The sequence below is a fragment of the Parus major genome, chromosome 9 (genome assembly GCF_001522545.3).
Source record: "Parus major isolate Abel chromosome 9, Parus_major1.1, whole genome shotgun sequence".
NCBI classification, from domain to species: domain Eukaryota; kingdom Metazoa; phylum Chordata; class Aves; order Passeriformes; family Paridae; genus Parus; species Parus major.
In genome coordinates this window covers 14,702,910-14,717,946 of record NC_031778.1, presented here as the reverse complement: position 1 = coordinate 14,717,946, position 15,037 = coordinate 14,702,910, and positions in this window count along the sequence as shown.

Here is a 15,037-nt window from a genome sequence, read left to right as displayed (position 1 = left end):
CAGCTGATGAACCTACAGTTGATGATTTATGTCTGGGTGATTTATATTATATATATATACCCAAAGCACAGGTTTTTGGTCTAATTTTGTTGACTGTTTGGTTTATGTTCTGTAGTCTGCTAGAAACTGCCTAAATTGGTCTTACTGTGCTAGTCAGTTGGTGCAGTGATGAATCAGAGGCTCTATTTTGCCTAAAAAGCCAAAGTTAACTCCTCTTGTCCTACATAAGGAAGATAGTCTAATGAATTCCCTATATTTGTAAGCCTTGGACCTTGCATGCCACGTGAATCTTTCAGATAACTTGCAAGTTGCTTCATTAACTAGTTTGATTAATAAGACACTAGATTTTTTAATTATGAGGGGAAAATAAATGCTTTTCTCACTCTTAATAACTGTAAAGATGGGAGAAAACATCTGAGATTTGCTGCAGTGCTTTAACATACCAGTATGTTATTAAGGCCCATTATCAGTGGTTACAGTCTGCTGGGATTAGCCAGCCTGCAGATAGGCTACTGATCAAGATAAACCTGTGGAGGAGCAATAGCCATCTTTCCTTGCAGCTGTGTGTCCTGAGGGATGTTCTGAAGCTGGTGGCTTGAGGGGAGAGAGCTGAGCCCATGTCTGGACCCTGGGCTCTGCTTTGGCCAGCTGCAGAGCCTGTGCTCCCAGTGGGTTTGTAGGCTGGAGCTCCATGTATGGTTGTGTAGCTTTCCTGGTCATTTTGAAGACTAGGGAAATCTCATTAAGATTGATTTGAGTTTGTGTGTATACGTGTATAGGAGATGCATGTTTAAAAATAAAGAGTAGGCTGGGTAAATTGTTCCAAGTCATAGTGTCATAAGCCCCATGAGGTAGACAGTTACATTTAAAAGAAATTTTAAAAGGTTAAAGTTAATATAATTGTAGCAGTACTCTCAGGGACTTGAACTTCCCTCTGCTGTTCAGTGATGTTAGGAATTAACTATGTATGTTGTCATGATGAAGATATTTAAGTGTTCTTTGGCCCAGATAGGTTAAATGAATTTTTTTTACATGGAAAGTCAATGTTTTTGTTGTACTATTTTGCCATTGTGACATTATCACAAACTTGGGGTGATGGTGGTGGCTGTTACTGCTTTGGTGTCCTACTTTGAGCTTATGGTACTTTTTCTGGAGGGAGGTGGAAGGGAAGAAGCTGACGAAGCATCTAATGGTTCCATTTCCCCAACGCCAAACTGATGTTGATCACAAACAATCCACAAAAGAGTGTGTGAATCCAGGATAGGCTTTGGCATGGAAGTGTTTTTTGGAGCATATCTGGGTTTGGTTTTTGGTTTTTCTTCCTCCAATTTTAGGCAAATACAGCTTTGGTTTTCACACTTAAATATATTTGGACTATTTTGTGTTCAAAAACTGGTATTCTACTGTTTGAATTAGATGAAAAGCTGGCCAGATCCAAGCTGAGCATTCCTGGGGGAGAGTTCCCAGCAAGCATGCTTGTGTGCGTGCAGCCTTTGGTGTCTGCCAGGCTCTTCCATAAAGTGATTATACCGCTTCAAAAACAACAGGAAAAAAAGAAAAGGAAAGAAAAACAAAAAACAAACCAGGCTGAATTCTGCTCTGAAACCCATGCAACTCCCGGGAAGTTGGTTGGCTGTGGGAGTAGAGCTGAGGACAAAACTTAAGCTGGTATCTTTAGGGCATTTTATCATGAGTTCTGTATGTGCCTATTCCAGACATGGAACCTTTTGAGTCCTGACCAGGAATGCAAAACTGTTGTAAAATTTACATGTGCTGTGTACTAAGAGCCTTTGCACGAGGAATTTGGTTAGGAAATATTTTTCTGCTTCATCCTTCTCTAAGCTTTACTGGAATTAAAGCTGAACCAAACTTTTCTGAAAACTCTGAAATGCTTCAGTAACTTGTGTTTGTTTTCCTCATGCCTCTGTACTTGGCTTCTGGCAAGGACTGAAAGCAGCACTGAGTCACTCAGTAAAGAAGTCTGTTTTGACAGCATCCTCTTGGCCTAAGCAGGAAGTTCTCAAAGTCTGAAGGCATTGAGAGTTCTGGATCTTGCATGGTTAAAGCCCAGATGCACAAACCCTAAGGGCATCATCAGGAGGTTTTCCAGCTTCTGGAGCTGCTTAGGCCATGCAAAGCTGGCAGCCTGGAGAGCCTTGCCTATCACTGGAGTTAGCCAAAAAGGTGGCTCCACCAGAAATCCTTAATCATACAGTAATTTTGAGAAAGAGTCAAATTCTTTGAAGTCTTTCTATTTTTCTAATGAGATTATTTTTTAAAAAAAGTGTGGGGTGTGGGGAGAAAAAGCTCCATCTTACTCACCAGATCTGCAGGCTCTGTGTTCTCTGAGTCATAGCTTCTGGCTGCACTGACAATGGCAGGGTTTTTTAATTTGCTTTCCAACCTTGTTAATGCAATATGAAGGGGCAAAGCAAACAGTGGGACAGAGATAGGATTGTGTAAGCATCAACAAGACGATTAATTGGACCATTGGTTTTCCTTGCTGGAACTAGTAGTCAGCAAGAAAGAGCTTGGCTTTAGTCTGGCTCCTGTAGGAGTTTTGCAAGGTAGAAATTGGGAATGGGAAGTAAGGAGGTGAGAGGAAGAGGAGCCCAGTAGCTCCTCAGTAACAGAGATACCCATTTATGAACAGTTGAGGTTCAGACTAAAAGATAGCTGCGTTCCTCTGTACAACATCCTGTTAGCATTGCTTTATATAAAAGAGGCACTGAAATGGATTTCTTCTAAAGCCAAACTTCAGATTTGGCAAATGGGAGTTTCCCACTGGTGCTGGTGTTTGTGACATTGCGAGGCAAGTCACAGAGTAGGCCACCCTGTGTGAATCCAGACACCTTCTTTTACCTTCCAAGATGATGAAGAAGGAAAAAATATGCAATATATATGAAAGGGGAAGAGTTGTCTTTTGATATTTGCTACCAGACGGCTGCCATGAAAAAGCAAGTGCTTGTTAACACTTCCTACGTGGTGGGATGTGGCACACCACATTCCTCACCCTGTGCACAGAGGAGGAAATCACTGATAACTGATAGTTTGCTGTTGGGGCTACCTCCTTCTAGTTATCTTAGCTGTTATAAAATCTATGAAGGTGAAGAAAGGCAGCCCCCTTTCATTTTGGTGGCATGCTAAATACTTCTCTACTGAGCTGCCTTTGCATGCTCACCCTGAAGCACTTGTATTTTAGTACCCAGTACAGCACTCTGTAACATGTGAATGGCCACTCGCCCTGTACTCCCATAGCCAAAATCCTCCAGTGGAGTTTATTTTAAATTTCCTATCATTGTGTTCATAGATGACTTTGGGTACCATCTGGGAAAAATTGGTCTTTTTTAATTCCTCTTTATTACCCTTGGGATATGTATTTAAGGCATGAGATGCTGAAAGATGTACTGAGGACTGTAAAAGCAGCTTGAAGTAAAGATGTAGGAGGAAAAGTACTCAAGCTGTTTTTCTGCTTTTGCAATTGAAAGGAAACTCATGATATAGCAAATTTTAAATGGCACAAGAAATTCTGCTGTCTCCTTCAACATGGCACTATTAGGCCAGCAACAGGGGGAGCAGCTGCTCAGCCATTGCATAATTTACATCACTGATAACGACCTTGGATTCATAATTAGGGTTTGCAAGGACCAGGACAAAAAAAAAAAAAAAAAAGAAAAACATGACCCTTAAAAAGGTCACAAACCTGTGTGAGTCAGCACATTGGAATGCAATGAAGACTGAAGAAATCCTGCCTGTCCCCCTGCTTGTGGGGGATAAGATGTGGGCTCTTGACCTGGGAGACGTTCCAGCTCTCTCTTGATGATATTGAGCAGTTGACCAGAAGTGCTGACATTTTAGGGGAAGGCCAGAGAAATTTATATTAGAACACACTGCTCTGAAAGAACATATTTTTTCCTGGGAAGGAATAAGCAGGCCTATGCCAGTAACACCAATCTATTGCAAGGCACACAGGAACCACTGCCTCCAGGTATAATCAGTGCTTGAAATCCCCGTGCTGGCACATGTTGCTTGTGGATACATCCTTTATCATATGTATTTGAGAGCTCAGACTTTGCCACCTGAAACTGGATACTGTGGTTTTCTTTCCCCACTCAGTGGGTCATTCAGTTATGATCCTGCATCCATCCCTGAGGCTCTTCAGAGTCCTATGTAACCTTTATCCACTTCTCTTTCTAGCAAAAATGTATTTCAGGAAATTCCATAATTGCACATCTCTATATGGTGAGGTTTGGCACAAAAAACCTGATGTGAGGTTGACTTATTTTTCTTCCCTTTAACTTGCAATGTTTAAGTTGGGTTCCCTCACATTCAGCCAACACATTCTGCTGGGTCATGCTAGTCAAAAAGGGGAAGAAAAACACGCTGAGCTTTTTGCTGCAAGCTGCCTTTACAGAAAATGCCATAGTATTCCTGTGCATAGAGACCTGACCGTTCAGTTTCCATTGAATTTGTCTTGAGCTGCAAGGAGCCACAGACTCAGAGATGGGTGAAGTAGTGCTCAGAGTCTGCAGGGCCCCCATGCTCTGGATTTCTCTTGGGTTGTGCCCTAGACTGAGGACCCTCTGGCTGTTTGGGAAGGGGACTTCAATTTCCTTTAATAAATGATGCTTGCCTGTGTTTGGGAAATGCCAGTCATGTTTGGCAGCTACTGAAAACTAAAGCATAAGGAAAGTAAAGGTGCGTGAGCACAATCTTCTTACAGAGCAGTTTGTGTTGCATTCCCAGAGGAGGTTATGCACCTTTTTTACTGTGGGGTCAGAGGTCTGAACCTATTCCTTTCAGAGTTGTCTTGAAATTTCATTAAATAGCTTCTTTCATGAAGCTGAGTCTTAATCAGGCAGCCTCTGGTACCTTGTGGAAGATGGATCCTGTCAAGCTAAATTTGGGATTATTTGTGATGAAATTAAAAATAAGGTCAAAAAAGATACTTGTGGTTTGAGACTCATAAAAAATATTTGTCTTGGTACTCATAACACTTAAACTAGAATGATTCAAAATCAATGTGACAGAGTAAAACGATTAAACACTGGCTTGGAAGCACATCCCAAGATGTCACTGTAAACAGGAAATCAGAACTGAGGGGGAGTATTTCTTGTGGGGTCTCCAAAACGCTTTGCGGGCCCAAACAGCCAACTGTTTTAAGAGTGGCCAAGCAGAAAATAGGGAGTTGGTGGTCAGCCTGGCACAAGGCCTGCTTGAGGACACACAGCCACCTGGGCCACGCTGACAGGCAGGAGACCGAGCTCCGCAGAGTCACCCCCTGTTCAGAGAGTAGAGGTCTGGATACGGCTGCTTCCTGCTGCTGCAGCCATGTGCAGGGTGGTGCTGGGCAGACCAAGAGCACATGCTCCTCCAGGGGAAGAAGGAAGAGCAATGAGATGTTTGAACTGCAGCTGTCCACTATCAGAAGCATGATAATTAAACAGGAGGTGCTCCCAGGGAGCTCCGCTCTGGCTTTCCAGTCTGTACTAGAAGAGCTGCTGGTACAGGGATGTGCCTCACCAGTTTTGGGTGACATTGCACCAGAGAAGAACTTGAAATGCAGAAGAGAAGTTGTTTGTGACATGTAAAGAATGAGGCTGTTGTGGGCAGGATGCCTTGAGGTCCCTGACCTTCTAGTCAATGGAGAAAGGACCCTTCTTTGCAGTATGCCTGCATTCAGACAAAATGTGGTTCACTCCAACCAAACGTCCAGGCATTTTCCCTGCAGCCTTTTCCCCATGCCTTTTGAACTCAGGAAGGAGATTTCTGCTCCTAGAGCACTGCTTTCCCCTGCTGCTGAATTTTCTTTTTACCCTCTCAGCACAGGGTGGATTGGTAGAGCTGAGACTTGGGCAGAGGAGCAGAGGTCAAAAGTGGCGTCTGAGAGAATGAGCAACCAGAGGCTGTGGGGCTTGTTAATGCTGTTCCTTGTGAAACAAAAATTACAATGCTATGCATTTCCAGACCTGGATGTACATGTAGCTGGAAGAGCTATGGGGCAGCAAGGCCTCCAGCTCTAGATAAAATATAACAGAATTTCCATTACTCCCTGAGATACTATTCCATCAAAATAATTAAAGTTAGGCTCTGCAATCATCCTTGCTCTCTGGTAATGCAGGGAGCCAGTTTAGTAGTGTCCCCATTTAAAGCCTGACTCAGCTCTGCCACACAGGAGAGCCACAGCAGGGGGACAGCTCCAGTTTGGTCAGCTTGGGACCTGGAGCAAGACCTCAGGGGGTTACTTTTGTGGGTAAACAAAAGGAAGCCTGGGTATGCCCACAGGTTACTCCCAACACCATTGATTGGGTGGTCTTGACTGCAGCTGTGATGTCTTGTTCATGTTTTCTGCCTGCTGATGGGGCCTTCTCCTGCCTCACCCCTGGTTCTGGCTGGATGCAGAGGAGCCAGTGGAGGTAGCACAGACGGCACCAGCCCTTGCCTGCAGACAGTGAGAATATTTTGATATTTTAGGAGTAAGGAGGTCAGGCTGGGTTTCTGGGCCCTGTGAGGATTTTTTTTTTTTTTTAAACGGCTTAGTTCTGTTTAGTTTTGCTTTTAAAGGGTGAAGAGGGGGAAAAAACAGCTTCCAGAAAAAAACAACAGCTCAAGCTCCAGGAGCCAGATCTTAGCATGAGAACCCGACCCAGCGTGGGGGGAGGGCTGTGTCAGATCACTGCATGCCCGAGGAGCAAGAATTCACTGCCTGCTGAAAAGCCACAGGGCTCAGACCCTATTTGAAAGAGTAACATCTTTGATATAAAAAAAACAACCAACCAACAACCCAAAACCACCCAGCCAATAAAAAGCCTCAGACATACAGGATCCCATTCATGGTGGGAGGGATTTAGTGGAAGTATTTTCCTTCTTTAAGGTTTGGCACAGCCTTAAAGGAGTCTCTTTAAAAGCTTCCAGAGCCGATTATATTTTGGATTGTGTTTCAAATCACTCTTCCCCCCCCAGGTTTGGTGGGTCCTCAGACAAGTTCCCAGAATAAATTAGACATAACGGTAGCAGGATTTATTTTTTTTTTTTTTTTTTTCACTTGAGAAGGACGAAGGAATAAATGACACCAATTTCTGTAATGGAAAGAAAAAAAGAAAAAAGTGTATATCGGAAACTGCTGCTGAGTGACTCATGCTGCCAGACAAACGGAACCTCACTCATCACTCCATCTTCATCCTCCTCTGGTGAGAGAAAAAGTCTTGGAAAAATATCAGCTCACCCCCCCGCCCTGCTGCTTCTCCCATGGCATCCATACACAGGGAAACAGTCCAAGCCACAGTGATGGCTTCATGTGCTTCTTGGGGCAGGCAGAGTTTTTTTTGTTTTAATAGCCAACTAGGAAAAGCCTCTGAGGTGACCTTGGAAAAATGTATGCACCAAAGGAAAAAGTTGTGGAAAGGGGTGGGGGGACAGTGTTGGAGTCCTTGTGTGCTTTATGTTTGGAGACTTTTTTTCCCTTCAGAATGTTTTTCCAAATTTCAACTGACACAGATTTTCAAGTTATTATTATTTTTGTTATGAGTGGGAAGAGAGGTGAGGATGCGCCATGTGAAAGGCGGAATAAGCTGGGCACAATTCCGACTTAAATAAATGCTGCGTCATAAAAGTAAAAAGGGTAAGGCAGGAGGAAGGGTGGGATGCAAAAAAAATTCTTCTGTTCTGTTTCTTCTATGTTTGGGAGAGTAATTAGCACTTTTATGAAGCATATAAACTGTATACAAATCAAATATGATTTTATTAACATAAAAATGGGGGGAGTCTTTCTTTTTTTTTCTCTTTCTCAAAACATTCTCACAAATATTTGGCAGTGCCTGACAGAAAGCCACTTAAAATGCAACTTTTCAGACTGTTTGTTCCAGCCAGCCCTGCTGTGGGCACAAGGACTCTTAGCCAGTGGCAGCCCCTTCCCAGCAAATGCCTTCTCAGGACAGTGGGGTTGAGTGGGTACACACAATAGCTCAGCTCCACTTCACAAAAAATCTTGCCTAAGGAGATCCCATGTTTTTACAGGCTGTTGGTTCTTGGTTTTCCTCAACAGGTTACTTCTCTTTCCAGCCTGAGATGCCTTGAGTTCGACTCTGCATGGTGTCAAAATGGCCGTGAAGAGATGTGATATTCTGTTCTTCTCTTTTTTTTGTGGTTGTGATCAATCCTGTGCCCTTTTTCAGTGTTCCCAGTTGTTGCCCTTATCTTCCCATAATAACTTTTCCCTTTTTCTAGTGCCATTCACTGTCTCCAGCTCAAGCTTGCACATCACACCATCTGCAGAGCTGGAGGAGCTCCCGGGACACTGGGTAGGAGTGGTGGAAAGAGCAGAGGGTGGCCTGTGACAGCAGTCTGGGGTGGCCAGAAGCCATCCAAGTGTGCAGGAAAACAGCACTGGGCCACTCTGCCTAAGCAATGCCTTGGGGTACACACAGGTACGATAAGAGACGCTGCTGGTGGCAGCAGCTGCAAGCCCCTGACCTGAGTGGATCCTGTGGAGCTCATCTTGTGCTTCTTCCTTCATCTCCTGTATCTTTCCCTGGGCTTCACAGCCCATGGCACAATGCTCCAGAGCCAGCTGCTGTCCCTGTCCCCGAGCTGCTCTGTGCGCGGGTGAGAGAGCGGCCACCCCTGCTCCTGGACACAAATGCCCAAGGGCAGAGCAGGGAGAAGGGCTGTGTTTCCCATCTGAGGCCTGGGAGCAATTTTGGCCGAGGAATGACTTTCATCTGGAGCACATTAGCCATGGGTGGTGCTGCCGGGGAGCAGCAGCTCAACTTAAGGCAGCCTCTGCCAGTTTCCTCTGGGTTATCAGTAGTGGAGGGGCTGTGCTAAGCTGGGGTCTTGAGTGCTCTCCTGTGGGCTGAGGCTCCCCAGGAGTTCTGTTCCTGTGCTGGGAAAGCCTTCCTGGCTGTAAATGCAAGGTTTCACCCGCCTTCCCTCCCCTACCTCTTCCCTTTGCTTCATTCCACAGGAAAGCAATCATAGTATCAAGTGTTTCTTAATAACTTTTTAGGTTGATGACTAATTTTTCAGCCATGCTGAATGACTGGTAATAGTAAGATATTAAGCCCTGCTGTGAAAGAGGTGTCCAAGTGAGAAAAGCATTAGGAAAGTTGTGCAGGAGAGGGAGGTTTCTGAAATATCCCAGTTTCAGGAAATCCTCTGTCCAGAGATTCTATGCCCGGGAAGCTGAAACCAATCCATTGCCAGGTAGAAACCCATAAGAAAAAGAGTTTTGGTGGAGCTGATGTTTGTGGCCTTGCATTGCTGGCTATGGGAGGGAGACCTGGGAGGTTTTTTTCTCTTAAAACCCTCATCCTACCCTGGGGGAGGATATTAGATTTCAATCCAGGCTTTTCAGATGGGCCTCAGACAAATGGGAGGGCTTGTGAAGAACGCAAGATGTGGGTTTGGATCCCAAAACTCCTGTTCCTAACAAGGAGCCACGTGAGTGCTACTTTGGAGGCTTTCAGCTCTGAATTGCTGGATGCTCCCTGTGGTGCTTGCATTTGTGGTGCCTCTCAGGCTCCCAGGCACTTTGGGCTGGACAAATTCACTGCTTTGGGCTTATGGTCCCCATTTGGGGACTGTGAGCTCCAGGCAGGCCTGTGCTGTGCCTTCCCCACTCTCCAGCTGCAGTCTTCCATGAGGATTTAGCTGAGGGGAGTGGGGAAGAAAGCAAGAACAGGATGAAATCACCTTTTTCTGTAAGTCAGCTGATGTGCTGTATAAAATGCAGGTCTAGGTTTTGAACCTAGAATTTTCTTTAATAACAAGCCCCCGTCAATGAATGTAAAAGCCCCATGCAGAGCCTTTTACTGTGTTAGTCATAGCTTGAAGCCTTTATGTTCCCTCTTCTAATGGCAAGTATTATCCAGCATGCCTTGTTACAGTGCCGTCTTTGGAGGGTGTGGAAGTAATGATGGTGCCTGAATGCTGTTCCAGAGATCGCTGCTACAATTCACAGCAGATAATAGGAGCCACAGCCAGACAGATAATAGAACTGACTGAGATCCATTTATTGCTAAGAGACTGTCTGAATATTTGTACATAGCCTGAGCCACTCCACCCTCCTTCATCATATTTCCTAGGAAACAGGGAGGGGAAAAGCCCCAAAACCTCAAGCCCAGGGTAGAATGGGGAGGAAGGGGGAGATTTGCAGACTCTGATGCATTTATGTATTTTAATTTTTTTTTATTGTCATAAGAGAGCAAGAATGGTGTAGGTTGCTAATGTATTTACAGCCTGCTTGTGCAAGTGAAGGTGTGGGATAACAACAGGAAACAAGTGGTGGATTTGGGGTGGGAGCCTGTATGAAGTCTAAACTAACATCTGAACCCAAAGCCATCTTTCCTTGCAGGTAAACAAGCAGCCTGATGGAAGGTTTCAGTGATGAGCTGCAGGCAAAGCAATTCTGGGATTACAGCCATAGCCACGCTAGAAAAGGTTGGCCTGATTCACAGCATCATAGTTCACAGCCACTTCAAATTTTCTCGGTCTTCACAAGCTTGCTAAGCTGCTTAGGCCTTGCAGAAGCTGTCTGGAGAGGTAATTTGTGTGCCAAAAGGTATATGTGTTGTTAAGGTTACTCAGGGTTTTTGGTGTTTGACTGACCCTGCACTCACCTTTCCCTGTCTTGGAAGTGTTTGCAGTTTTTAAGGAGCATAAAAGGTTGGGGATATTTTTTTCTCGCTTTCAGGGTATTTTTTAATGTGATATTTGTGCATGTGGAAGTTAAAATACTTGTAGCTTATCCTCTTGGTGGTTGCCCTTTATCTTTCAAGGGGCCCCATGGCTGTGTTAGGCCCTCTCTTATCCTGGTGCTGGCTCTGTCTGCTCAGTATCTCCTGTTTCTAGGATGATGATGAGGAGCAAGAAACAGGCAATAGCAAAGCCCAATGCAGCAACAAAGGGAAAAACTGATAATAGCATGTTTTCCTACTTATTTTTCGAGGTGGTGGTGAGTAGGGAAGTTAAGCTGCGATGTTCCTGGCTCTGGGGAAGGACTGTGGTTTGGTGTAGGTTGAGGAGAGCAGCTTTGTGGTAACTTACTGATGGTTGCTGCTGGCTCCTGGCAGCAAACCTGTCTGTGCTGAGGCCCTGATGGAGGTGAATGATGTGCTGTGGGAGCTCCCTACCTGCCTGCTGAGCCATGACTGGTGGCCTCTCCCACTGCCTTGGCCCCCTCTGTCAGCACATGTCTGGGTGCTGCCAGTAAGTAAATGCAGCCTTGCTCCCACCTTACCCTTTGCTTTGAAACACTTTGTGGTGTTGAGAGCATGTCTGAGAGCCTCTGATCTGAGGCACTCATGGCTCCCAGATGTTAGGGCTGCTCAGCTGGCATGGAGTCCTTGCCAAGCCTCTCTTCTGTGACCATTCATTGTTACATTCCGAATTTTTTTTCCAATTAGCCTACAGGTATTAAGTCCTTTTCTTTACTGATCAAACAGTTTGTTATCAGCACTTATTTTTCCTATAGTCCTTGGAGATCATTGAATTTGTTCAGTAGTAGTCTAAATTAGACTTGTGCTAAGGAGGAAAAGTCAACCCTCTAGTGATAGGCAAACGTGTTGAGGTGCAAGTCTGCTTTTAGCCCTGGATCAGATCACGTGCTGTCAGTTGTAGATAGCAAGCATGTGGGGGAGATGAGGACTCTGATCACCAACCAGGGCTCCTGGGCTCTGTTCCTGGCTGTGAACAGGTGTGTGAACACTGAACACCTTGTGTCCTCTGCCACCAGGACTGGGAGCTGGTTTGGGCAGGGACAGATGTGTGCTGGAGGCTGACAAATGCTGCCTGTGGGGGACAGTGAGGGAGTAACAACAGCACCTCTCAGAAAAGGGGACTTGTGTATGAAAATGAAGCAGCTGGGTGCTCACTTACCCCTGGATACAGCAGGTGTACAATGCTGGGGAGTCCTGACCTCCCCTGAGCTGCCCTAATAAGAGGGTGCAAGATACAAGACCAGAAATCAAAATTCTCCATTGTAGGCTTCTTCTCCCTCTCACCCCTTCTTTCATATTTTCCTTAGAACCCAGAGGTCTGCAATATGGGGTATTGCAAAAATCTGTAGCACAGCTCTGCAAAAGTCCCAATATCTTGAATAAATTAATGAAGGCATGTTGTTTTCCAGCTGGTTGGGAGAGATCTTTGTCTTGGAGTGCCTTTCCTCTTGTGAGACTTCCCCTGGGAGGTTATGTGCAATGAGCCTTTTGCTAGCAGAAAATACTGGTCTTGAAGCATTTTCCTGAAGTTTTTGTGGAAGGTGGAGGGGTGGGGTTTCTCTCTTACACTGAAATTAAACATCAAAATTTTACAACCCATCAGTTGGCCCTTTCAGCTGAAAGATCCCAGCAATGCTCTGGGAAGACAATGTTTGCTTTTTTTCTTTTTCTTTTCTTTTTTTTTTTTTTTTTAAGATTATATAGGAAAGGCCACTTCAGGGTAGATGTTAAGAGAACTGGACTACTCAGATGTTAACATACAAGTACATTCCAGGCTAAAGATATTTTGTTTCCCAAACTGAAATGCGAAGTTTGGGTAGTGGACATTCCCTGACTCCAAGAATAATTTATTACATTTCTTTGCATATAGAATGGCTCACTTACCAAAAGTCCTTCAGAGTTCTCTCAATTCCTAGGTTTAGGTCAAACAGGCATATATGCTAAGGGAAAAGGAATGTCTTGAACTGTACTCAAAGACAATGACTGTATAGTTTAAATATCATTTTGAGGAGAAGAATTTATGTCCCAAAGGAATGAGTTCTAGCAACTCTAGCACTGGTGCTGTGTATGACAAAGTATTACTAAAATGTTTTTCAAAGGCTGCACTGTCTCTCTGGAGATGAGCCCTTTCCTTGCCATCTTTCAGAATGATGGTGGCCAAAATTTTTCCATAGTAGGAGTTGGCCAGTGGTCAGTCTTCACCACAGTGTCTGCATGAAATTACTGTGACTTGTGGTCCCAAATCACTGAGGTATTTTTGAAATGTTACTGTTAGGCTCTTAAATCTAAGCTTGGGAGGAGCTTTAATGGAAGAAAAAAAAAGAACAACCCTATTTTCATTGAAGTTTAGGAGTTGGCAGAGATGGAGGCTTCCTAACCTTCAAACAGATGGCTGAAGCTCAGACTGTGCTTTCCTAGTGGCCAGCAAGACCTGAGCTCTAACTGTAATTGTGGCTATAAATAAGTTGTGGACCACAGGCAAATTCTTGTGCTTGCTTCCTCCCTTCCAGAGTGGCTGAATTTGTTCTTAGAAACACAGCTGGTCCATCCTGCATGGTAGAGTCTGTCAGGGTCTATGTGACCTACCTGTGCCAATCCTTTTTTATCAGATTCTGAGTCCCTCAAAGAAGCAAGGGAGAGGAAAGATGTGGATTGAATGAAAGGCATTTTACCAAATGTTCCTTTTCAGTTCAAGCTTGAAGTAGCACAAAAGAACCACAAGTTTTAATGCAGACTACTAGATTTCCTGACAAAATGAGTGACCTTTTTTAAAAACATTGACAGACAGGCTTAAATCCTCCTTCAAGCATGAGATCCTTTCTTGAATCATACCTTGCCTCTGCTCACCCTGAATAGTCAGTGTATGCTAGAAGACCAAAGTAGGAGAGCAGCAGCATCACCATTACAAATAGAAAAGTAGGACAAAATCCTGGTTGAAATCCAAGACTGGAGCATGAACTTGCTTGCAGAGATGATCCAAAATGCTGTCTAAAATATGGCAGCCTGGAGAATTGGATGTGACCACCCAGGAACTCCCTTGGGTTTTTCTTCCAAGCTGCTGACTACAAAGCTTTTCACTTGCATTGTCTACCAAATGCATGTGTAGTTTCAAATAGAAGTATCTGAAAATCATATCCATTAGTTTTGTTGGCTGGAAGTAGTGATCTGTGTTCCTTTTGTTCTAGGTTCGACAAATGTCTCAAGCATGAAGGATAAACAAAGTTATAGTAAAGCATGCATGATGAGTTCCAAACTTCTTGTTCTTTGGCTTCTGCCATCAATGTAATGGCTATAAACTGGTATTTTCACTATTAATTTGAATCTGTAGTTTGAAACCTCTGCAATGATACATAGAGTGAGTGCACGAAGAATTGAGACCTGTTACCACGCCTCTGCACTCGTGTTTCAGGTTTAATGGACAGCTGAGCAACTCTTTAGAAGATCTTTTATCTTTCCTCCATGTCCATTTAGATCAACCCTAAGCAAGCAGACTGAAAGCTGCCACTGTCCTTTGACCTGTGTAAGGGAAGCTGAAGAGTGTGACTTATGAGGAAACAGCAAGAAAAACAGTCTATGGTGAAAGCTTGCCTGAGTGGTTCAATGGGGAACCCTCTTGTTATAGCAGTGCTGTGAGGTCATGCTGCTTGTCTGTACAACAGTCTAGTATGACCCACTTGGCACATCCCAGCTCTGGTCTGGTTCAGGTTTGTTCCTCATTGTGGTCTCCAGTGTCCAGCTCTGACTGGTCTGGGCACTGATGCACTTTGTGACCTAAATCCTGCTGGACATCTCTTTATACCAGAAGAGGCAACCATAATTCCCCTGAAGCTGCAGTGCAGTCAGAAACCAGAACCTACCTCTAAAGAACAGGTAACTTTTGCTGTATCTGACATCAACCTCTGCTTCAAGTCTGTGCCAGGTGGTTTGGTATTTCTCATGGATGTCTTAGAATTAATCTTACTGCTTACTGTGTACAACTGTAAGTAATGAGAGGTATTTCCTGTAACCACATAAATTAAAAGGAAAGGTCCTAGTCTTTTGCCTACAAATGCAATCTACTGCCTAGTTAGCCAGATCAGGAAAAGATTTCATGAGCCTGGGTAGGAGATCTAGAGCTTAATTTGTCTCTTGTCTGCTGCTGTTAGGGAAGGACAGGCTTAACAGACAGTTGCTTGGATCCATTTGGCACTTCTGACTTTGTGTCTCCCTAGGGAGTGATCTTGGTCCTCATCTGAAAAACTGGTGAGGGTCTCTTACTACAAGCATTGAGATTGATCACCTAGTAGCTATAAAGAAAGCCCAGGTCCAGGAAAATCAGA